The sequence below is a fragment of the Gopherus flavomarginatus genome, chromosome 21, assembly GCF_025201925.1.
Source record: "Gopherus flavomarginatus isolate rGopFla2 chromosome 21, rGopFla2.mat.asm, whole genome shotgun sequence".
NCBI lineage: Eukaryota > Metazoa > Chordata > Testudines > Testudinidae > Gopherus > Gopherus flavomarginatus.
In genome coordinates this window covers 3,268,938-3,294,073 of record NC_066637.1, presented here as the reverse complement: position 1 = coordinate 3,294,073, position 25,136 = coordinate 3,268,938, and the positions used below count along the sequence as shown (strand labels likewise).

General features: G+C 44.8%; 1 long non-coding RNA gene across 1 annotated transcript in view; it reads left to right on the top strand.

Annotated features, from left to right (window-relative positions):
* LOC127038805 (uncharacterized) overlaps window positions 1-21,538 on the top strand; it is a 40,276-nt gene extending 18,738 nt beyond the window's left edge. The window contains exons 2-3 of the long non-coding RNA XR_007770806.1: window positions 20,621-20,706; window positions 21,211-21,538. This is a non-coding gene — a long non-coding RNA (uncharacterized LOC127038805). The remainder of the gene's footprint in view (window positions 1-20,620; window positions 20,707-21,210) is intronic.
* The last annotated feature ends 3,598 nt before the right edge of the window (window positions 21,539-25,136 follow it).

Genomic DNA, 25,136 nt, shown 5'->3' with positions numbered 1-25,136 from the left:
AATTCATAATCATTAGGCACTATGACTTAAATGGACTTAAATGGAATTTGTCTAAGCATAATTTAATTTAGGCTTTAATGCATCCACTCTGCTTCTGAACTCCTGTATCCAGAACAGAAAAACAAAAGCCAGTTATTGTGCTGGATGTACTGAATCCTGGAATTCTGAAGCAAAGAGAAATGGCTTGATGTGCTAATCTACATATCAGTCTTCACAATGATAGCAGAGCTAGTGTCAGAGCTGAGCTCAACAGCTTTGGATGTGCCAGGATGTGCTTTTGCAAGATATGAAATAAGAAAATCTCCAATCAATATTCACCCTTTTCCTGGCTTCCTCTACTCTGAAAGGGGAAACCAACCATTGAAAATGCAAGTGGCTGGGCAAAGTTAATTTCAAATGCCACCTCCTCCTGTTTTTTGCTATGAATCTTATTGGGAAGCTAAAGAGAGCCAAGAGAACAAACTTGGAAGTGAAAATTAATGTAGAAATGAGAACTTGGAGAAAAATGTGAAGTAGCTATAACCTTGAAAACTGCAATAATATTTCCATGTGCTGAGTCTACTGTATGAGTTTTGATTTCAGAGCCGTCTCCTGGTGCAAATCATATGTAGGGGATGAAACAATCAATGGAAGGTATAAACTGTGATTCTTTTTCCCAGCCAGAACATCTCATCTGTGAGCACAAACTCATTAGTGGAGTCACTAAAAGGGTTTGAGAGGTGGAAGTCAGATGGTGTTAAAACTAGCTTTAAATTCTTGTCTCCACTGAACACATACAATATGTATGGTACAAACCTTAGCCTTGTTTCAGCTTCAGATGCCGCCACAGCCCGGACATTCAAGAGTGCTATCAAACGTGCATGGTGAAGGTGCTTTTCAGTCCTAACGTGATGCCCATTTGAAGTGGGAATATTAGAAGCTTTTTTGAAATTTGCTGTTTTGCATAAAGAGAAACTAAAGGAGTAAAGAATAAATTTCACTTTTGTCTAATTTCTATTTCTCTCATTTCTACAAAACAGATATTCTTACCCACTCCAGCACTCCCTAAAAGGAGCTCCTTGGGTGTTGCAGAATCCTTTGCCCTACTACTTAACTCTCCTGCCCACTGAGTTGCATCTGAATCAAGTAACCTGGAGGTGAAAGACTGTATCTCTCCCTGGAGAAATTTAGTGCCCCAATTTCCCCCAGTCTTTTGGGGATCTGATTCTGCACCCATTTAAGTCAATAGGTGTTAATAGGTCCTTTTACTGGAGGGAGAAGTTTACAATTTTTTTAGTGACACTAATAGTAACTAAAAATAATTGCTCTAAACTAGAGTGCAAAGAGTAGTTCAGAATTCACAGGATCATGTGAATTAGGTCACCGACTGCATGCCATGAATTACATATGGTGAATAGCCTTATAGAATGGATAACAAACCACACACAGCCTGAAAACTGTGTGGGCTAATTTTACATCAAATGCTTTCAAAGATGAATATACAGAAATCTGGATCGATTCAAGACAAGATACAAAAAAGGGTATTTGAAGTCAATAATTAAATAATGAGAATATCACTGGTTATGAAAGAAAGAAAGAAAGAAAGAAAGAAAGAAAGAAAAAGAAGACGACTATCTGAAGGCATAGGATCACTTATCACTTCTTTTATGAGACGGTTATTCTATAAATGTTCATTCTGGCGTTTCTTGTACCTACCTCAGGAATAAGTGTCACTGGCCTGTCAGAGATAGGATATAGGACTACACGCATCTCTAGTCTCACCAGTTGTGGTAGTTTCTATGTTTCTATAGAATAATTGACCAGTTCTACTTCATATGACCAGTTCTAGTTCAAATCTGGCCCCAAGTTCCACAGCAGCATGAGGTGAGGAAACAGGGTAGGGTTTGGAGACCCACACAAGGGGTAACTGACTTAGATCCTCAACTGTATCGAGGGAGGAGAATTCTTTCCCTTCCACAGCCCTTGCAACGATCCGTGATGCAGAGGGGATGAACTGGGACCTAGAATTCTGTCTGTGACATGAGGGCTGCATGGTGTGAGGCTGGGCTCCTGCACTGGAATAAATTTGACCATCAGAGAGCAACACCTACCCGATGAAATCGTGACAATTATTATTATATTTTAAACAAGGAATGCCAACCAGAAATAAGTTGATAGCATATTTGTATTCATGAAGGATCTCATGCATTTTCTCCTCTAAATTGCATCCTTGATTAGCTAGATCAAAAGTGTACCTTCAAAAACCAAGTTCCTTTTATTGATACGACCTATCATTAGTGTAAAAATGCCTGACAGGACCTTTCAATTTCCTTGTTAAACACTGATAATTGTATAGCCACCTGCCTGTGAATCTATCCAGTTCATTTGTAAGAAACCTCATTTGCCATTGGAGGCTGGGCTGCATCCATCACTCACCGCCTGTGTGTCATTTGCAAACAATGGAAGAATGATGTGCCCATGATGAGAATGCATGTCGCGCTACTTAGCCACATTACCATATATTTTCACTGCTGTTATCTAATAGAGGCTTCCACAGCTGGCAATATCTGGACACCTTTTTCCATTCCTGTCAGCAAGCTGCTTCTTTTCCATTTTCATCTGTCACCTGAAATTAAAGGGTGAAAATCCTTCTGCGAAAATGGGAAGTGCTATCACTCTATTAAAGCACGGGGAGCTATTGCTAATTCATCATGTACCCTTTTCTTTCTAGTTAGGAGTCAAGGGAATGGGATTCAAAAGTAAGGGAAGCGCTTAATAACCTGAGACAGACATTTGGATGCCTCTAAACTCAGGTGCAGCTGTCAAGCCACAGGCAGGGCTTAAGACTTCACTTCCTAGTTTCTCTGCCATTCAGGTAGAACTGCCTTTCTCTGAACTGACAAGAAAATAATGACTAGGCTGGAGCTCTGAATAATGTCACAATGCCCCAAAATAAGGTGGAGGAGTTTAAAGTTTCAAACAAATACCCTACCTGGCTCCTCCTTTCTGTGCATACTTAACATTAACTTCTTGCCTCATGGCTACATACAACCACATACTTAACTAAGCCCCTGTGCTTCTAAGCATGTAGTACTGACCAGATGCATTTCAATGCTGAGTGCTCGGTAGTATGGGCAGGTGGTCAGCTGCCAGTTTTTCTGGTCCAAGAGAGGCCTGCTGGCAAGAGCCGCACTTTGCGTGTCTAACTTCAGCAGAGACTTGGGAGCATGGTCCAGGGCTGTGGTGGTTAGTTCCTATAGAATGTTTTTGAGCTCCACATTCCATAAGGAAATGAACACTTCCGGCCTGGCACCGCACCCAGGGGGATTTCAAGTGGGCTGAATGCCATTGCCTGGGCTGGAATCTTGCCAGGACGTTTGTGAAAAGAGCAATAAGTTCGGACCAGAACTTTATGTCTCATCCCAGAAAGGCCCCGCCAGCAGCCCAGAGCTACTAGCATAGTGCAGGAACTTTGGGTTAGGACTGACTCTGTGGAAATGACCGATACCATTACCCGGATCATCCATCTTATCGCAGGTCAGCTCCAAACCTGCTTAGCTTCCGAGAATATCACAGCATTTGATTGCAGGGCTCCTGGTTGCCACTGGCAATCAGAACAAACATGCCAAGGACTGAATGAGCTAGTGGAGTGGACTTCTCCATAATTGGCCCCTCCCAGGCAGGTTTGAGGCATCCTGCCACAGCAGTGTGTGTGCTGTCCATGACTTCTGTGTTATGTCAGTTAACAGAGAGAGTAAAATAAATCTACACACAGCTAATGAGCAGTCCTCACATCTGCAGCCAGCTCTGCTTTTATTCTACATCTGACCCTGGAAAGGGCACAGATTGCTATGAAAATGATGAATTGCCAAGGTTTTTTCATCAGGGGAATGGTCATTTCAAGATCCTATTTACTTCCTTCAGGCACATGAGGATGAGAAAGGACAGAGGGGAAAGTTTGCAGAAATGTACCTTAAGGCTGAACTTCACCACACAGAAGAAATGAATTCTGTAGATGCAGTGGAAATGGTAGCCTATAAAGTTAATGAGATAGTACTGAAGGAAGGATAAACAATTGGGAGTATTAGCTGCAAAGATAAACCGAGACTTGTTGCCATCAAAAATACTGAAACTAATTAAATTGGAAAATACAGTGTGAGAGTGCAAAACCAAAAGCAAATAAAGTGAGAGTGAGAATTAACTGGCTTAATATTGCAATGACATTATTATTATTAACAATGGGAGGTGGGGATGGTTTTGATTAAACCCGTTTGTTCTCCCATACCTTTGCTAAAAAATAGAAATAATGGGTGCTTGGGAACACGCAGGGGACATGGAGTTCTGTACTAGAGGATTAATGAGGCTCTTGCTTTGGATTCAGGGCGTGGGAGGGAGGGGGAAGCAGAATTTCCTTCTTTTTTGGATATTTGGCATCTGCATCAAACTCCTTTTTACATTTGATATCTGGAACACTAAACTGGGGGGTTAATGACACAGATGATTATCTCATCAACTCGGGTCAGATCTTGCTAGTCCAGGGGTGCAGAGAGCCTTACACACAGCGCAGCTGCAGTGCAGAGGAGGGGGTTAGAGGCTGTGAGAATTCCTCTGCCCCACTGCTTGCTGCAGAACAGGGCCACCAGCAGCTCTCTCCCTGGCAGTGCAGAGGAGCGTTATGGGGACAGGTGAAGGACAGGTTCATGTTCATTACAGCTGCAACTATGCAGCTCCACAGGCCAGACCTTGCATCAGGGGGATGAGAGAGGCCTCTGTCACAGTGAAGTGTGAAGGTTATAGAAGTAGCTGTGCTAGTGCTCATCTCTTTGGGGAGGGTGGGTTGAAAATATCCCCTTCTCCTGGCCAGGTTTCCCCCCTCACTTTGGCAGGGATAGCCTGCACATGGTGCTTTTACCCAGACTTTGTCAGGGCTCCAGAATTTGGTCCTCAGAGCCCAAGGCAGATGTTATCCCATTATTATTACTGAGCATGTGTGCATCTCTGAGAGTACGTCTACCCTATGGGATTATTCCGATTTTACATAAAACAGTTTTGTAAAACAGATTGTATAAAGTCAAGTGCATGCGGCCACACTAACAACATTAATTCGATGGTGTGCATCCATGGTCCGAGGTTAGCATCAATTTCTGGAGCTTTGCACTGTGGGTAGCTATCCCATAGCTATCCCATAGCTCCCGCAGTCTCCCCCACCGCTTGGAATTCTGGATTGAGAGCCCAGTGCCTGATGGGGCAAAAATCATTGTCGCAGGTGGTTCTGGGTACAGCCTCACCCCTCCCTTCGTGAAAGCAGCAGACAACCATTTCACGCTTTTTTTCCTGGGTGAACTGTGCAAATGCCATAGCACAGCAAGCACAGACCCTGCTCAGATCAATACCGCAATCGTGGACGTTGTAAACACTTTGCGCATTCTCGTGCAGTCTGCGCTGAACTGGGACCTGCAAAGCCAGGCGAGGATGAGGCGGCTACGGCAGCACGGCGACGAGAGTGATGAGGACATGGACACAGAATTCTCTCAAACCACGGGCCCCTGCTCTTTGGAGATCCTGCTGGTAATGGGGCAGGTTCTATCCATTGAACACCGATTTTGGGCCTGGGAAACAAGCACAGACTGGTGGGACCGCATAGTTTTGCAGGTGGGGGAAGATTCGCAGTGGCTGCAAAACTTTCGCATGCGTAAGGGCACTTTCATGAAACTTTGTGACTTGCTTTCCCCTGCCCTGAAATGCCATAATACCAAGATGAGAGCAGCCCTCACAGTGGAGAAGCGAGTGGCAATAGCCCTCTGGAAGCTTGCAATGCCAGACAGCTACCCGTCAGTCAGGAATCAATTTGGAGTGGGAAAATCTACTACGGGGGCTGCTGTGATGCAAGTAGCCAAAGCAATCATTAAGCTGCTGCTACGAAAGGTTGTGACTCTGGGAAACGTGCAGGTCATAGTGGATGGCTTTGCTGCAATGGGATTCCCTAACTGTGGGGGGGCGATAGATGGAACCCATATCCCTATCTTGGCACCGGAGCACCAGGGCACCCCGTACGTAAACCGCAAGGGGTACTTTTCAATGGTGCTGGAAGCACTGGTGGATCACAAGGGACATTTCACCAACATACACGTGGGATGGGCAGGAAGGGTTCATGATGCTTGCATCTTCAGAAGCACTGCTCTGTTTAAACTGCTGCAGCAAGGGAATTATTTCCCAGACCAGAAAATAACAGTTGGGGATGTTGAAATGCCTGTAGTTATCCTGGGTGACCCAGCCTACCCCTTGATGCGATGGCTAATGAAGCCATACACAGGCAGCCTGGACAGTGGTCAGGAGCTGTTCAACTACAGGCTGAGCAAGTGCAGGATGGTGGTAGAATGTGCATTTGGCCATTTAAAGGTGCGCTGGCGCACATTACTCACTTGCTCAGACCTCAGCCAAACCAATGTCCCCTTTGTTATTGCTGCTTGCTGTGTGTTCCACAATCTGTGTGAGAGTAAGGGGGAGACCTTTATGGTGGGGTGGGAGGCTGAGGCAAATCACCCAGCCGCTGATTACGCGCAGCCAGACACTAGGGTGATTAGAAGAGCACATCACGAAGCGGTGCGCATCAGAGAAGATTTGAAAATGAGTTTCATCACAGGCCAGGGTACGGTGTGACTGCTGTGTTTGTTTCCCCTTCATGAACCCCCCCTCCTTTATTGACTTCTTCCCAGTAAGCAACCCACCCTCCCCATTCGATTACAGCTTGCTTAAGGAAATAAAGTCACTATTGTTTAAAAATCATGTATTCTTTATTAAAAGTCATTCCCTGTAAGCAACCCACCCTCCCCATTCGATTATAGCTTGCTTAAGGAAATAAAGTCACTATCGTTTAAAAATCATGTATTCATTATTAAAAAGTCATTATAAAAAGAGGGAGAGAACTGACAAGGTATCCCGGGTGTGGTTTGGGAGGAGGATAGGAGGGAAGGAAAAGGCCATTAAAAACTTTTCAATGTAATGACAGCCTTTTGGTTGGACTGTCCACGGGGGTGGAGTGGGCGGGTGCACGAAGCCTTCCCCCACTCGTTCTTACACGTCTGGGTGAGGAAGATATGGAACATGGTAAGGGGTGAAGGTGGTTACACAGGGGCTGCAGCGGCACTCTGTGACCCCGCTGCTCTTCCTGAAGCTCTGCCAGACGTCGGAGGATGTCAGTTTGATCACGCAGCAGCTCCAGCACTGCATCTCGCCACTGCTGATCTTCCTGCCTACACCTCTGATCTTCCTGCCACCACCTCTCATCTCGAGTGTCTCTCCTATCCTCACGTTGGTCCCTCTTGTCCTCATGTTCACTGGCATCTTTCCTGTACTTTGCTACCACGTCCTTCCACTCATTCAGATGAGCTCTTTCATTGCAGGTTACTTCCATGATTTCCAAGAACATTTTGTCTCACGTCTTCTTTTTCCTCCGCCTTATCTGAGCTAGCCTTCGGGATGGAGTAGGCAGGCTTGAAAAATTTGCAGCTGCTTGAGGGAGAGAAAAAAGGGAGAGAAGGATTTAAAAAGATACATTTTACAGAACAATGGTTATACTCTTTCACAGTGAACAACACTATTCACCTTACATAGCACATGTGATTTCACTACAAGGTCACATTTTGCATCTTAATATTGAGTGCCTGCAGCTCTGGTGTTACAGATCTCACAGACACAGGTCCGGGCATCAGAATTCAGCTTGCATGCAGCCATGGTAAGCCATTGTCTTTTGGCTTCTCCAGCCTTCATATACGCAGTGCCCTCTGATGCTTCTTTCCTGTTAACATGCACCAGCAGAAGCCAACCCTCCCCCATCCAATTCTCTAGGACGATTGCTTTACCCCTCCCCCCACCGCATGGCTGGTATCTTGGAAGATCACTGCTAATCACCCCCCTTTCCCCCCGTCACCACGTGGCTGGTAGCTGGGAAGATTCCTGCTAACCAAATGCAAAAAACTCAGCGCTATCCTTCCTCCCCTCCCCCCGCTTGGCTACGTGCAAGGAAGGATTTCTTTTAAGCAACAGCCCAGTAGGAAAATGGCCATCTCTGTCCCCTTAATTAAATTCCTGAATTTCAACCAGGTTACCATGAACGATATCACTCTGCTGAGGATAACAGAGCAAGATAAAGAACGGATGTTTCTTGAATGCCAACAATCACTGGGACCATATGCAGCTAGGCTTTGTCATGCAATGATACCCGATTACTTGCTACATGCATGGCGTGGTAAAGTGTCCTACCATGGTGGGTGGAACAAGGCTGCCTTGCCCAGAAACCTTCTGCAAAGGCTTTTGGAGTACCTCCAGGAGCGCTTCATGGAGCTGTCCCTGGAGGATTTCCGCTCCATCCCCAGACTTGTTAACAAACTTTTCCAGTAACTTTACTGGCCACGAATGCATCCCAAGCCCTCATGGCAAATCAATTATTAAAAATGCTTCCTTTTAAACCATGTTTTATATTTACAAATGTACACTCACCAGAGGTCGCTTCCATGGCTTCACTGTCTGGGCTAGTGGCTTGGGAGGGCTGGGAGGGTAATTCCATCTGGGTGAGAAAAAGCTCCTTGCTGTTGGGGCTAATGGAGTGCTGAGTGCTCTCTGCAAGGTTGTCCTCCTCTTCCTCCTCCTCCTCCTCATCTTCCCCCTCCCCAGAATCCTCAGCGATGGTTGAGATTACAACCCCCACCTCGGAATCCACGGACAGGGGCGGGGTAGAGGTGGCGCAGCCCCCTAAAATTGCATGCAGCTCAGCGTAGAAGCGGCATATTTTCGGCCCTGACCTGGACCTTCCGTTTGCTTCTCTGGTTTTCTGGTAGGCTTGTCTGAGCTCCTTCACTTTCACTCTGCACTGCACTGAGTCCCTGCTGTGGCCTTTTTCCATCATAGCCTTGGAAATGTTTTCAAATATTTTTTCATTTCGTCTTTTGGAACGCAGTTCTGTTAGCACTGAATCCTCTCCCCATATAGCGATCAGATCCAGTACCTCCCTTGCGGTCCATGCTGGAGCTCTTTTTCGATTCTCAGGAGACTGCATTGTTACCTGTGCTGATGAGCTCTGTGTGGTCACCTGTGCTGATCACAGCTCCATGCTGGCCAAACAGAAAATGAAATTCAAAAGTTCGAGGGGCTTTTCCTGTCTACCTGGCCAGTGCATCCGAGCTCAGACTGCTGTCCAGAGCGGTCACAGTGGTGCACTGTGGGATACCGCCCGGAGGCCAATACCGTTGATTTGCGGCCACACTAACCCTAATCCGATATGGTAATACTGATTTTAGTGCTACTCCTCTCATCGGGGAGGAGTACAGAAACCGATTTAAAGAGCCCTTTATATTGATATAAAGGGCCTCGTAGTGTGGACGGGTGTGGTGTTAAATTGGTTTAACCCTGCTAAAATCAGTTTAAACGCATAGTGTAGACCAGGCCTGAGTTTCTGGCCAGAAACTGAACCACAGACAAAGCCAGATTCAACCTGGCTGGCACAGAGCCGTGCAGACTCTACCCAGGAGGCCAGCCTGTGGTTGGGGATGTTTTCACCTGAGGGAGAGCAGGTTTAATCCCAAACAGGCTCCATAGGAGACTTGCTGCCAGAGTCTGCTAAGATCACTAAATCAAATACATCCACTGGCTGTGCTGGTTCCTCCCCTCCTTTGCCAGCACCTCTCACTTCTCGGGGCTGTGCTAGCCCCAGGGCTCACTGGTATAATGGAAGTTGGGGGCACACTCTGCCACTGGCACAACCCTGGGGCACACTTGCTTTTGTTAAGGGCCCTATGCCTGGGTTTATACCTCGAGCGGCTGATGCGGAGCCAGGCTGAGTTTGCTCCATGCTCTCAGGAAGCACGTTTTCATGCACTTTGCAGCCTGAACTTGCAGGAATCAAGACAGCTGGCTGGTGGTTTTGGATAAAGAACTAGATTCCTGGGCACTTTTCTGACCCGAACCTCTGACCCATGTGCCAGTCATTCATCGTCAGCAAGGAAAGTAGCTTGTTCCATAATGGCAGGATCAGGCAGTCTATCACAAAACAGCAATGGCACAAGGACATGTGTTAAGGAAGCCGATGGGTTCCTGTCAAAGAAAAGAACTTATTGATTTGAAACAACACAATTGACCCATGATTAGAAAGCTAGGGCTAGCAATGGCCATCCCTGCCTGATCAGGAACCACCCATGGCAGCACAACCACATGCACTTGGGTCGTATACGGAGAGCCCTCCCTGTCTGTGCTAGTGCTGAGCACGGTGCTATCGCCACATAATAGCCAGAGCCTTAATCTCTGTGGCACTGGCTGACAGTAGAATTGGTTTAGTTCTCCTATGTCATGTCACATGACTAGTCTCTGAGGCTAGACAGGTCCTTGTGCTGGGTAAATGCACAGAGGGTAAGTGCAGAGAGACATCCTTGTGGATATTGGCAGACAGGTTTTTTTTGGTGTGCTGTTGATTAATTGAAAATACCTGAGTGCCTTGCAAAGCAGCTAAAAATTGGCATCACCACCAGGCTGCCTGTAGCTGTATCAGAGGGTTCAAAGTAGTCTGGCTACTGTTTTTGATGCAATGAATGCCTTTGATTAATTATGGCATGAAGGACTCTGCTATGAGCTTTCAGGAAACAAGAAACCAATGAAAGTTACAATGTTCCTGCCAGCTTAGTTCAGGAAAATTTGGAGTAGGTTCCTCCTCTCAAAAGCACTGCATCTGCAGGCCAGAGCATCCAAAGGCGACTGCTTTGCTTCACCCTCTCCTCTTTCTGGGATTCATTGTCTGGTTCCTGCTGCTGATTCCATTCCATTGTCTGACTGGTCACGTTTCTGGGTCACTCGGAACTCCCCTGGGCCAGGGGAGTCACACAGAATTTGTAAAAACTACTCAGTGAAACAGGGACAGCATTTGCAGAAATGACCCTCAGTTACAGGTCTGGGAGTCTGCAAAGTTCTTTTTCCTGCTTATTAGCAAAATCAGTGCCAAGCCTCAGCAAAATGAAGGAACAACACTGTCAGAGCAAGCAAAGGGAGGACAAATCTTCTGTGACACATAGGAACTTTCTCAATGGCTTCTCTGTGAACTTATGAAACCTACTGAGACTTCGTAAGAATTTTGCTACTAGTCTTGGTATTGGGGAGAGATGGGCAAAATAAACAACAATAATAAAATCGTTTTCACTCTTGCACAGAACCTTTCATCCATGGATCTCAAATCACTTTACAAAGGAGACCAGGTATCCTTATTCCTGTTCTATGGATGGGGAAACCTGGCCAGGAGAAGGGGATATTTTCAAAGGCGCAAAGGGGAATTAGACACCCAGCTCCCATTGGCTTTGAGGAGTGAGGTTTAAGAACAGACTTCCCACAGGAGTGGTTGGAGGCAACAAACCTGAATGGTTTTAGTATAGAGCTTGATAAGTTTCAGAACAGGATTACATGACAGCATTGCCTGCAATAGCAGGGCCCTGCACTCGATGACCCAGGAGGCCCCTTCCGGCCCTATGTTTGTAAGCAGGCATTGCAATGCCCTATGTATTTTCAAAAGTCTCCCCTGAAGTAACTTGCTCAAGGTCACGCAGTAAGTCAGTGACAGACCTGTGAAAAGAACCCAGGTCTCCTGACTCCCAGCCAGTGCGCTTCCCACATGCTTTCAATGAAGTCAATAAGCCCACTATCTCTGGACTTCGTTGATTTATTTCAGTTTAAAGAGTGTTTACTGTTTTGTAAAAGAGAGAGAAAAAGAGAAAGAAAAAACATAAATGTTTTAACATGGCTAGGAACATGAAACAGAACTAGCCTTAGCAAAACGAAACAGAACAAACACCTGAGCAAGGACACGTGAAGCTCTTTTAAAATGTAATTTATGGGAACATCATAATTTTTCCATTAATTAAATAATATATGACCCTGCTAGCAAAAAACGTTAACCTGAAGGAAAATCTTTAGCTGCAAACATTCCATAGCGTCATTTGTAAAGCTTAACCACGAGTGTACTTTATTAATTTAGCATTTACAGTAGCTTTAGAGGTTTTGCAGCATTCCAATGACTTTACCAGAAGACACTACTTTTATTTACTTTTCAAAACTTAGATTTGTAACTTTTGTGGCCCTGGCCAGTCCTAAAGGCCAAGATTTTCCAAAGTGACTAGTGATTCTGGGTGCCCTAAGGTAAGCACAGCGGGCCTGGTTTTAAAAGGCAGGTGCTCAGCACTGTCTGAAAATCAGGACACCCCAAAAGTGGAGACCTTCAAAACTACTAGTTGCTTTTGAAAATCTTGAGCTGTTTTAAGCGGTCAAGTCTCCATTTCCTGGCATTGAGGGACTGATATTTTTGCTCTACGATATTTCTGAGAAGGCAAAGGTAGCTCTTTGTTCTACTTCTTCCAGAGGTGCTGGAACTAGGGGCACTGCGCACTCCCCTTCTCGAAGTGGTTTCCATTATTTACAGAGTTTGCGGTTCAGTTAAATGACTGTCAGCACCCCCACTATACAAATTGTTTCAGCACCCCAGGCTTCCTCACCTGTGCATTGAAACCTAACATTGTATAATAACAATTTAAAAAATAAACAAAATGCATTTGGGAGTGTGACTGAATTGTGAGGACCGGGTGCTTGCACAAACATTTGATTCCTTTACTGCTTTATTGTGTTATGAATTTTGTTTTCAGAAATTAACGAGGAGAGTTGTGGTGACAATAATTGACTGCAAATAGAAATGCCCCTTGACTAATGGGAAGTCTAAGGAATATCATGAGAAAGAGCAAAAGCAAAAGGCAACTGAACATGGGCAGTGCATCTACTTAAACATCCCGATGGTTCTGTCTGAGTTCGTGCTATTCGGTGGGCTATTACTGCTGATTTAAAGCCTGCTTGCAGCTCCGAATGTACGGTTCTGCTGGCTCCTCAAGTGCAAGAGCATTGTGCATTTGGTTGTGCTCTGCTTTGAAAATATCAGTTTCCATTTCAGAGCATTTATGTGAGCATTGCCGGCCAACGAGTGCCTATCCGAATGTGAGAAACCCAGGGGACGAGTTCCTAATAGGCAATGTTTTCTAACTCCTGGAATACTAGAGGCCTAATAGAGCCCCTGCTCAACAATAGCACTTCAGTCTTCTACCATGGCCACTGCACAACAGGCTTTTTCTGGCTTCAGACCCTTAACTGCTCTGTCTGGCAGAGACCTCCAGAAGAGACATTAGCACTTAAATAGTTGGTTCCGTTTAAAGGGTTTAGCACCAAATTAACTTTATGATTTGCCACCCAGAAATAATTCCACTTTAACTGATTAGACTCGTCTGTGGCACCCAGGGAGACAATGAGTGGGCTATGTGCTGCTCACGTGAGTCACCAACAGTATACAAGGCTGGTAGTCTTTCCTCTGGGGAGCTCCCAACATGGCTAATCAGGTCTGATGAGGTGAGCTAAACGGAGGGCCGATACCTTAGCCACGTTGCAGTGGGTGTGATGCGCCCTGGAACAAACCTGAGACTGACAACATTCAGAATGAAAAATCAGATGCCAGGATAAGGAGGCTTCAGGCAAGAATCTATTTTATTCCAAAGGGGAAGGAGGCAAACTTCCTGGCTATATGCGGAGACCTCATTCCCAAAGCCATCTGGCTCCTGTCCTTCTCGTCGAGAATATAAAGGCATTAGTGATTTCTCTGAGCAGGGATACAGATGTGCCCTGTCTTGCTCCCTAATTATTGTGGTGGGATTAACTCACTCAAATGAAGATCGCATAATAGATTTACATTTGTCTGAGATGCTCTTTGAGAACAAAAGAAAATTTATATAAAACTACTGAATGGCATAGTTTGTTTTTCCATTACGTCCTGATTGGGCAGGAGATTGCATCACCTTGGTGAGGGGGTGAAATCTCAGGCACAGCAAAGGCAATGCAAAACTCCCACAGATTTCAATGGGGCAGGGATTCTATCCCTTCTAGAAAAGCCTATGTTGCAGCCTCATCTCAATCTCTGGCTTCAGAGACACAGAACTTTGGTAAAAAATAACATTCCTTTTGCTTCCATGTCCAGGAGAGTTAATCATTGCTACGTTTCCAGTCAACTGCATAGGATTTAGAATCAGCAGAGGCTAGGGGGCTAGACTCCAAGGGTGGAAGGCCATCCAGTGCTGTACACACTACAGTCATTCTTCAAGATCCCTTTTAGTGAAGAATAATTTACATATTTTGCAAAATGTGTGAGTTTTTAGGTTTCATGCTGATTTGGGATCCATGGGGTCTATTCTCTTTCTGACATATGCGCACAGCTCCTGATTATATTTCCATTTCTAGGACTGTCCATCAAGAGGTTTGCTGTGCAGGCACTGTGCAGTATTGAGGGAAGTGGCATGCATTCATTGCTATTGCCATGTCGGCTCCTGTCTCTGTGCCACAGATGATGCTAGTCTTGATTGCTCTTTTGTAAAATTTCCTAACAAGCTCATTTGTTCTTTTTCCCTTGCTGCTCTTAAGGCAAAGGAGGAGCTCCACAGAAACATCTACAAGGCCACCTCATTGTCTCCCTTCAAATCCCTCCTTAAAACTAACCTTGCCTTGGTCCCTATACAACACTTGACAACAGTGCCCTGACTGCTGCTTATCATGCTTTGTCATTGTCCTCGTGTGTTGTGCTCTTCCTGCCTGTTTGCCGTGTACACTTGTTGTGTCTCATTTGATATTTAGATTGTAAGCTCTTCCGTGCAGGGACTGCCACTGAGTTATGTGTGTGTACCTTTCCTTAGCACTGTGGTGCTGAAGTCTGCAGATGCTTCTCTAATTCTAATAACAACAATAATAAGAACAATAATTTGCTAACTAAAGGTAATGTTAAAAGTCTATTTCAAATCAGTTATATGGTGCTTCCTACTGGCTCCCCTAAGAAAAACATAAAAAAGGGTTTAGCCTCACTCTTGCCCAGTGAGGTGAACAAATTCAGGTAATCCGTGAGAGCAAAACTGTAACATTATCACAGTAGATCAGCTGTAAGGGAAGGCAGCATGGCCTAGTGGATTGGCCAGTGAACTGGGAGTCAGAAGACCTAGGTGTCACTCCTGGCTCTGCCATTGACCTGCTGTGTGATCTTGAGAAAGTCACTTCACCACCCCATGCCTCAGTTTCCCCATCTGTAAGTGGGGATAATGACATTGATCACCTTGGCAAAGTGCTTTGATCTACAGATGAAGAACCAGGTAAGTAGGTGTTATTATTCACTATGATATTATCTTAGCAAGGATGTTTGAATTCTAGAGATGGAAGAGCTAATTATTAATGATTATATTTATTATTAGTCTGAAAACACTTTGGGATAGAGAGCTGTCTTTGACAGACACTTATACTGCTATAAGAATATAAATAATAATATTAAATCTATGGACAGATGCTTTACCTATCTGTAGTGTGATAGATAAGAGACTGATGATAATCCCATATACCTGCCAAATATTCACCCAAAAGACAAGGTACATAAAATGTCTCAAAGGAAGCGTTACAACTTCTGATCAGAAATCTAGTGGCATCTGGGAAACTAGCAAGAGCCAGAAGAAAATTTATAAGAAGGTATGAATTAAAGAGACAAAATTAATATGATGAACAGATTCAAAGGATTTACTTTATCCATTCTGTTAGTGAATCTCTGATTATTAATGAGATAATCTGACAAATGTAATCTACTGAATTATGCCTTACTTCTTACCTTTCACTCATCTGAGATGAGGAAACCAAATTGGTCTGTTTCATTTCTTGGTTCTTGTGGGCTACCCAATACCTATTGCCTTCTTCATTCAAACTGGAACTATACTAAACAAAAATGTGTTGTGACAGAAGCCCAGATTCCCAAAGGAATTTTGATGTCTAAGAGATGCAGATAGGCACCTGGTGAGATTGACAAAAACACCTAAACAAATTAGGCCCTTGCCACTCCTTAAAAGGCACTGCACAGCAATGGTTAAATTACTGGTACATCAAGCCATTTTCACAGACGTTAAAAGCAGTTGTGAAAATATTATGTTTCAAAGTAACTTTCATTAAACACTTGGCTTTATTTTTTACAAAACCTCAATCTAAGAACATAAGAATGGCCAGACTGGGTCAAACCAAAGGTCCATCCAGCCCAGTGTCCTGTCTACCAGCAGTGGCCAATACTAGGTGTCCCAGAGGGGGTGAAGCTAACAGGCAATGATCAAGTGATCTCTCTCCTGCCATCCATCTCCACCCTCTGACAAACAGAGGCTAGGGACACCATCCCTTACCCATCCTGGCTAATAGCCATTAGTGGACTTAACAGCCATGAATTTATCTCGTTCTCTTTTAAACCCTGTTATAGTCCTAGCCTTCACAACCGCCCCAAGCAAGGAGTTCCACAGGTTGTCTGAGCGCCGTGTGAAGAACTTCCTTTTATTTGTTTTAAATCTGCTGGCAATTAATTTCATTTGGTGGCCCCTAGTTCTTATATTATGGGAAAAAGTAAATAACTTTTCCTTATTCACTTTCTCCACACCACTCATGATTTTATAGACCTCTGTCATATCCTCCCTTAGTCCCCTCTTTTCCAAACTAAAAAGTCCTAGCCTCTTTAATCTCTTCTCATATGGGACCAGTTCCAAACCCCTAATCATTTTAATTGCCCTTCTCTGAACCTTTTCTAATGCCAGTATATCTTTTTAGAGATGAGGAGACCACATCTGTACACAGTATTCAATCTATGGCCTTCGCAGTGTCGCTTTAACCTCATATTCCAGGGCAAGTCTTGTACTGCACTCAGACACAGAGCAACAACGCATCCTGCTCAGGAACATCCATGCATGTGCTAAATTGCTACAATAGTTGTATGGGCCCCAATCCAGGAAAGCACTTAAGTATGTGCTTAAATTCATTCCTATTCAGGACAGCACTTAATTACTGTCCTAAAAAGGGATGCTTTGTCAAGTGGTGGCCATGGTGTGTGACATCTTAGCATAGTGGGAGGGAAATCCAGAGAACGCTGTACACTCCAAGGGATAAATCCATCAGGGTTCAGCTTGGTTTTGATTTTCAAATCTTGAAGAGTGCTGCAAAGAAATTAACTGAAGAGATTTAAGGAGATGACTCAATGATCAGCTTGTCAGCTCGAGATATTATATTGTTAAAGTGACCTTCCCCATTTAATCAGTCAGCAGCAGAATACCAGGCTGCATCATCTGCAGGCCAGACTTTCAGTACAATTCAGGAATTTCGGCATGTTTATGTTTTTCCAGCAAAGTAATAAAGCTCTTAGAAGCAGCTGGGCAGGTTGAAGGGCTGGTGCTTCAAAGCCGCTTGTTAGAGTGTAATGACATTTCTGAGACTAAATGCCCATATGAGCAGCTGGCAAAATCCTTGAGTATATCTGGCACCCATCAAGGAGAAGCTAGGGCTAAGGTGCATGCCAAGACTCAACTTTACATCCAACTATCTGCTCTTAATGGATATAAATTGTTGCCTTTAGCACTGAAAAAGCTGAATAGATACAAATATTACCAATATCTTAAAGGTGTATTGAGCCTTGTTATCCTTGGGTAATTGAGGTTATGTGCAATTGTTCTCTCTTATCTGTCAGTGTCTCTCTTGGCCACATGCTGAAGCAGAAAACTCAAGGATGAATTGCTATAAACTTGGTAAATGTACAGAACCCAGAAATACCGATATGCCGACTGAGGCACTTTAACTGAAAGGTCTGGCCCTCCAAAGCAAATGATCAGCTATGCAGAGTAAGAAGTCTGTGCACTGCCTTCCGGCTACCTGCATACTTCCTACTGATATCAGTGGGAGATTTGTACTGCGTGTACGAGAGAACAGATTCTGGCTCTCCTGCTGTTCACACCAAACTACCTTTGGGTCTTGTACTTCCTACACCCCGGAACTGGAAAGTTCAGCAAGGAAAAACATATTCCTCAAGCTATGAGATGCTGGTATAGAGCTTAGGATGTTATAGTGCCTAGTACACAGTACTTGGGTGGTTTTGGTTAGACCTGAGCAAATAATTATAGGGAAACATTTATACAGTTCATTTTGTCTTTGTTTGTGAAAGGCCTGTGAACAGACAGTGAAATTCTCAAATGGATTCATAACTGTCTCCTAATTTCTTCAGGGAACATTACAAGTTGTACTCTTTGGTAATTCTGTTCCCTTACTGGATGATCTTCTACTTACCTACCAATATCATTGTCTATAAAGGCTGTGGCTGGTTAGTTACATGTGTCATCCAACCAATTAACAGAAACAGTCCATGTGACTAATCAACAGCAAGTGAATTTCAAAGATGTAATGCTTTGTAATATTCATACATCGCACTGTGTTGGTTGGTTCCATAAGTCACACACTGTCCTTTCTGTTTCCTGATAGGATGGCTTATGTAACAGCACAAATCATGTATTTTACAGCTGAATGTACAAAGCAACATTCACTGTCAAGAAATATTCAGGCATTCAAGCTTAAAATTTGTTTTTTGCAAGCATTCTGGCTAATAAAGCTCCGGCACTTAAATATTCTTGGAAAGTGCTCACAAAAGGGTTGCAAATATGTCCAATCTCTAATTCACTTTTTCAGTTTTAAAGAACAGTCCGACTTTTTTCCATTATTTGCTCAGCTCTAGTTGCAATGTCAATTCTTACCACAATGGGGGACACAGAAGCATTCCATACCAGTCATAATGAGTCAGTGTGTTCACATACAGTGCTACTAAAAACTCTCAGCAGATATTAGTCAAAATTGCCATGCTGAAATATTAAACATCATTTAAAAAAGATTCAGAAAATTCCAACTCTGTTAAATGCATTTGAAAATGACACAGGAGTTCACAGTAGGGTGACCAGACAGCAAGTGCAAAAAATCGGGACAGCGGGTGGGGGGGTCATAGGAGCCTATATAAGAAAAATCCCCCAAAATCGGGACTATCCCTATAAAATCGGGACATCTGGTCACCCTAGTTCACAGACTTCCCTCCCTCCCCCTTTGGCTATCTGAGCAAAGATGCTGAAGACTAGATGGGTCACAGAGACTGAGCTGCAATATTCATTCCTACAGGTGGCTTCTCCCAGCCAAGATGGGAACAGACTGGTGGAGGGAATCCTGCACCATTTCTGCTCCTGCTAGGTGCATGACTAGAGGACTTTTGTTGCCGGGGATGAAGATGCTTCTTAACCAATTGTTTTAAGTTTGCTGTGAGGGTTAATCAAAACCTTTTACTTTCCAGAAGATTAATGTAACTTCAAAGGTCAGTCAGAGCCATGCTCCTCTCCTCACTCTTTTCCTACATACACAAAAAGTTATGTTGATGCTATGAAAATGACCTTTAGATTTCCACCAGAAGATTTTTTTAATATGGCACCATTCCTTTCAACCTGCAGCTACTATAAAGAAGACAGATCACCTTTCTTGTGTTTAAAGGCTTTTAAATAGAGAGTAGAATTGATTTTGTCATCTGAAGTAACATTCATTTAGCTTGTCAGCAAGAGGTTGCTTTTGATGACAAAGCATCTCACCATGTTGATTCTCTTCAGTAATACTATACATCTATTTGTTTGGATACAGATGTGAGGGCATAATAGATACATTGTTTTGCTATCATTCCAAAACTTTTAAGTTGAAATTTTCTTTTCCTACTCATTTCATAAAGATCTGCTTTCTCTCATAGTGAAAAATAATTTTGAAGTCACTTCAGTTAGATTCATCAGCAGTTTAAAAACTCATTTGCTTCAGATAGTTTTCTTTTATAATGTTTATTTTTCCTTCTTACAAATTCTACAGAGATACTTGATGGGACTGAATGTAATTAGTGTTTTAGTTCAATGCAACATATCTCATAGATGTATGCTAACACTAAGACATAACACATAATCCTTCTCTTCTACTGCATGCTTTGCAATCCTAGGAACGTTGACACATAAGACTTGCTATATTGAATCAGACCAGGGATCCGCCTACTGTAGTATCCTGTCTCCAACTACACTCAGAACCATAGCTGTTGTGGCTCTGATACAGGGCTCTCTGAAGGGATGGGTGATGGGGGGAGAGGTGATCCAAGGATCCAAGGAGTTCTCTCTAAAAGAAAGAGTATCATTTTGCAATGTCATTAGCATTGCTCGCCCTCAGCCCCAGTGAGACCCACATGGGATGGGATGGCAGCGAGCTGGTTGGTTTTCATGCAGGTGATTCCACCAACAATGTGATTGATGTGACAAAATAATCCATCAGCAAAGGCAGTCCCTGGCAGCCCTGATCCTTTCCGTCTGTGCAGGGAGGTCTGCAAATTGCATCCACATGGCCCTGGTGACAGCAAATGTGCTGGGTGACGTGTGTGCTATATCACTTTCCCCACAGCTTCCTGCGTGCTCATTTCACAGGTGTAGCAGGAAGGTTAATGGCTTTCATCGGCTGAGGAGCCAACGCAGACGAATACAAACGGAGGGCAGTTACCTCCCAGCTCAAGTTTACACTCCAGATAAAACAAATTCCTCATTCTAATTCCATTTCCCAAATTCCCAAGAAGAGATTGTAAAGCATAATCCATGAAGGGAAAAGTAATTACCTTTCTGTGGCACATTTGCACATCATTTTTATTACTATTCATTCTTTGCATGCATGTCTCCCCTTTCTGATTTATTCTTATGCTTTTCAGGTGGAACAATGTTAATGTTTGCAGATCCTGTTTCTCAAGAGGAAGTTTTAACTCTTTCTGCACACAGCCACATTTCAGCCACCTTGGTAAATGAGAGAGCAAGGGGAAAATCTAATACATAGGGGGCTGCAGGGGCTGCCACTGGCTCAGTGGCTTGACCGTAGATCTCCCCACTATGCCTAGAGGCAAAGAGCACTGGGCTTTCTTCTCAGGAATCACTCTGCCAACCTCCACTGGGAGGGCAAAGGGGCTGTTCTGGCTTGTGTTTACGCCATGGGGTGGGAAGAAACAGAGAGAAAATTTTATATTCCTTTATTTATGCTGAGGGGATAGGGAAGGGGGGTTGATGGAACATATGAGTCAGGGAGGGGCAGGAAGGGAGTTTGGGGGAAGAACCTAAAAATGCAAGGACATTTTAGTACTCCACAGAGAGTGCTTGCTGCAATCTTAACATCTGGCCACCGGGCTCATGGTACAAAGTTAGATTCCCCTACCCTTTTCCTGACAGCCAAGTCCAATGTGGACCTGAATCTTATCCATCCAATACAAGTCTAATTAGCATTTTCTTTGTCCTTTGTCATTTTCCACAGCTGTCCCTATACCTTCTTGTCATGGCTGGAACTGGAAGCAGGCAGTACTGTGACATACTCAGGATAATTTCCTCCCACCTGATGGGAAGCTGGGTGTTCCAGATGTCTCACAAGAAAGCACATGGACATCAGGCTTCCAATCTGAATTTGCAAGCCCAGGAAGTTGGGAAAAGGCTTGGAGAAACATCCAAACTCTCACAATCTTGTGCAGACTAAATATCTAACCATCTGAGATCTCCCCTGTGGCGTATTTAATCGTGCAACTGTGATGCCTTTTGTTTCTGCATTCTGCACCTTTAAACCTGCAAGGACTCAGCCATCTGCAGAGACGGGCAGCCATTTTGTGTTCAAATGACTGTAAATGGTCAGAGGAGCCATAAACACTGTCTGCTGTCTCATGCAGTCTTTGCTTTTATTCTTTCTGGTTCTTGGGACCTGCTTTTCAAAGATATTTAGGCACTCAGAAATGAGGGTAGGCACTTTGTGAGGTTTTCAAAAGTACCTAAGCAAGTTAAGCATCTGCCATTGAAACCAAGGTAACATCAAGCAGGACAGGGGCCTATCCACATCTTTAGGCACCTAGGTACCTTGAAAATCCTGGCCCCTAATTTGAAATCAGGCAGGGAGTGTGTCTTTGCTCTAAGTGTCTGGAGAGGCACAACACTCCACAGTATGAACAGTCATTCTGTTTGCTTGGAGGAGGATCTTTAGGTGAGAAATACCCACTGGAGCAATTCTGTTCAGAAGGCGAGGTCCTGAAACCTCCAATGGTCGTGATTTTCCTCTCATGCCGGCTGGACGCGGGTGTGAAATGAAGCACAGTCAGGCTCAATACATGTAGGACTATAACAGGCCATCACTCTGGCTAACTCCAGAGCTCTCAGTGTGACATTCTCTTGCCTTGCCATATGGTTATCAAAGAATTTTCCTGCCCTCCCACAAATAGCGCCCGCTGCGCCTCCGCCCCCACCCGTTGGACCAAAGCAGGGCTCTACGTTTGCACTTCCTATCACTGCATTATCAGGCTTTGCAGGCCTGTCAGCAGTGGGGGTCAGGTTTAAGCAACAGTGGCTTACACTAGGAAACATCCTGAGTTAATTTTGAATTCCTGCCATCCAGAGCTTTGAGGAAGTAAAGCTTTTAATGGAAAGAGGAGGTGTAAAATGAAAAGATGGGAGGATTAGAGATACAGTAGGCCAACCACTGTAAGATAAAAGTGAGCAGAACAGAGGAGGCTGGAGCCAGTTCATTACGGCTGGGTCCACTGCATCTAATTTAGATCAGATAATGGTTATCAGAATGGAAAGCACATATCTTAATCTGCTGAGTATTTTCTATTTTCTTATCAGCGCTACGCAACGGGCATTGGGAACCATGAGAGAAGAGCTGCCTTGATGCTCTTTTACACTTAGAAACAATGAGCTTCTTTGTATCATATCCAGAGACCCTGCCACATGCAGGCACACTTTACAGAGGACGTCTGGTGAAAACTAGGGATTGGTGAACTGGTTCATATAACAAGAGAACTGACCTGAACCTTCACTCAAACTCAGATCAGATCCCGAATGAAATCTTTTGGGGATTTCAAAAAAAGTTTCAATGACTTTCCCTCCTATTATTTATCATGATTGTTCATTTCTTAACTTCTGGCTTCCAACTGTTATTGGATGCCAAAATGCTGTTGTATTTCTTGAAATGAAATTCATGAGGGGCCACTGGTTTCCGTGAGCTTTCCAGACTAATTTTGCAGACTCAATGTTTGGATAAATATCTGGGCCTAGATTTTCAGAAATGCAGTTTCAGACCTGAATGAACTAATTTGCATGTATAGTTATCACGGGTACTTGTGCAGAGGGTTGGTTAAATCTTTTATTAGTCAGTTATGTGCACACTTATCATGACTGTGCACATTGTCTCAGTAACGTACATACAAACAAAATCAGATGTATAGATGTGCACCTATAACTATATGCTACCTTATGTGTACATTCTGACTAGTCTGAGACCTGAACTTTTATCTCAACTCAAACCTTTGGAGGTTTGCCCTGCACTAACTAAACCACCCATCTTTCCCCAATGTATCCGTTACCACCATTGGCTATTACCAAGACATTTTTCTTCAAGGAAAAATTCTCGTGTCGTCAGCCAATTCCTGTTGTCTGACTCATTAATCACAATCCACAGTAGTGAATAGTGGGGGTCTGTAGCGATGTGGCAACTCACCAGCATGGCACCTTCTGCTGGTTGTCCTGGGAATTAGTTCTGTCCACTCAGGAGCACCCTCAGGAGATGCTGTCTCGCTTGCCAATGGCCTCGGTGTCCCTCCCAGACCCTGGTGCCCCTTCTCTCAGGGTTCTGTCCCCTGCAGTACCTCACAGTATCTGGGTCTCCCCTCCCTGGGGAAGCCCCAAACCCCTATCCCCACCTTGCCTCAGTCTTTGGCTACTGCTAGATTCCCCTCCACATCACACCTCACTCAGACTCCTTGACCTTGCTGTCACAGCCCACCACCCTTGCCCCATGCCATTTTGCTCTGCCACAACCCCCTAGCAATCCCCGTGCCGCCCTCTGCTTGGGGCACCTTCCACACACCTGTTCACCAGGCCACCTGCCCTGTCTCATGCGCAGCCCTACTGGAACCCACTCTCATCGGAAATCTCCAAGAAGTGGGGAAGGGAAACTCTACCCTGTCCTCCAAACCCAGGGATAAGGCTGGAAATGCTGTTCCATTGGGCATGCTAGCCAGCAGGCTTAATCTGCAGCTTAAATAGCATGCTGCCAGCCTAGGACCCTTCCCTGTGGTGCAGGGGATACCTGCACCCAGCTCCCAGAATTCAGTGTGGCATGAGACAGAGCAGTGACTGTGATTCTTTCTTAAAGCCTCTGGAATTTGGGAGCACCCTGAGTTCTGAAAGCCTTGCGGGCCCCCCCCCAATGCCTACATTTCCCCCTCGGTGATGTTCTACATGGCCCTGGGGCTCAGAGGAAAGAACCAGGTGCAGATCGGTGAGGACAGCACTGCGCTTGGATTGGCAGACACTTGGGCTTTGCGTAAGGGAAGGGGAGGGAGACAGACCGCTCTTGTTTCTCTGCGGCGCTCTGGTTTGCCGGTGACCCACAGGGGCTGGACAAGGCTCAGCGATTGTTTTATGAGATGTGTAAAGGCCTCGTAGCAGTGTTTAAGATTGCTCCTGCTGGGATAGAAAGGAGAGCGATGACGATTCGCCCACTTCCCCAGAAATCTTAGGGTAGCTCTGGCTTATTCTTTTTAATTGAATAGGCGGCAGCTGCGAAGCACTAGACTGACAGCCCTGGATCCAGCCTCTCGCTCCAGCTCCACCCTAAGTGGGGCACAGGCCAGGGCAGCCTCTCCTTTGGGCTGTGCAGTCCGCTACAGGGCTCACTTCTAGAGATGCCGTTGCAACGCAGCCCCCGACACAGCCCCTGAGGGTGCCAATCAGCCCCGTGCTGGGGGTGTCTGCAGTGATGGGCCTGCACCGGGACATTCCACACTCAGGCCTCTGATCCATCCTCAGCCATGACCCTTGGTTACTGTTAGGGTGACCAGATGTCCTGATTTTATAGGGACAGTCCCGATATTTGGGGATTTTTTAAATATGGGCTCCTATTACCCCCCATCCCCGTCCCGATTTTTCACACTTGCTATCTGGTCATCCTTGGTTATTGCTTGCTTGAGCCGAGTTCACATGGACAAAAGGCTGCAGATCTCATTACCAGTCCCAGCAGCATCCCAGGCCGTAAGATCAGCAGCGATGGCAGGACTTGGGTCAGATCCTCAGCTGGTATAAATCAGCAGAGCTCTACCGAAATCAATGGAGCCACAAGGAACTGGCCCCTGCACTGTAACTGGTGAGTAGATAAAGCATCGTACAGCAAAGCCACCAGCAGGGGCTGAGAGACAGAGC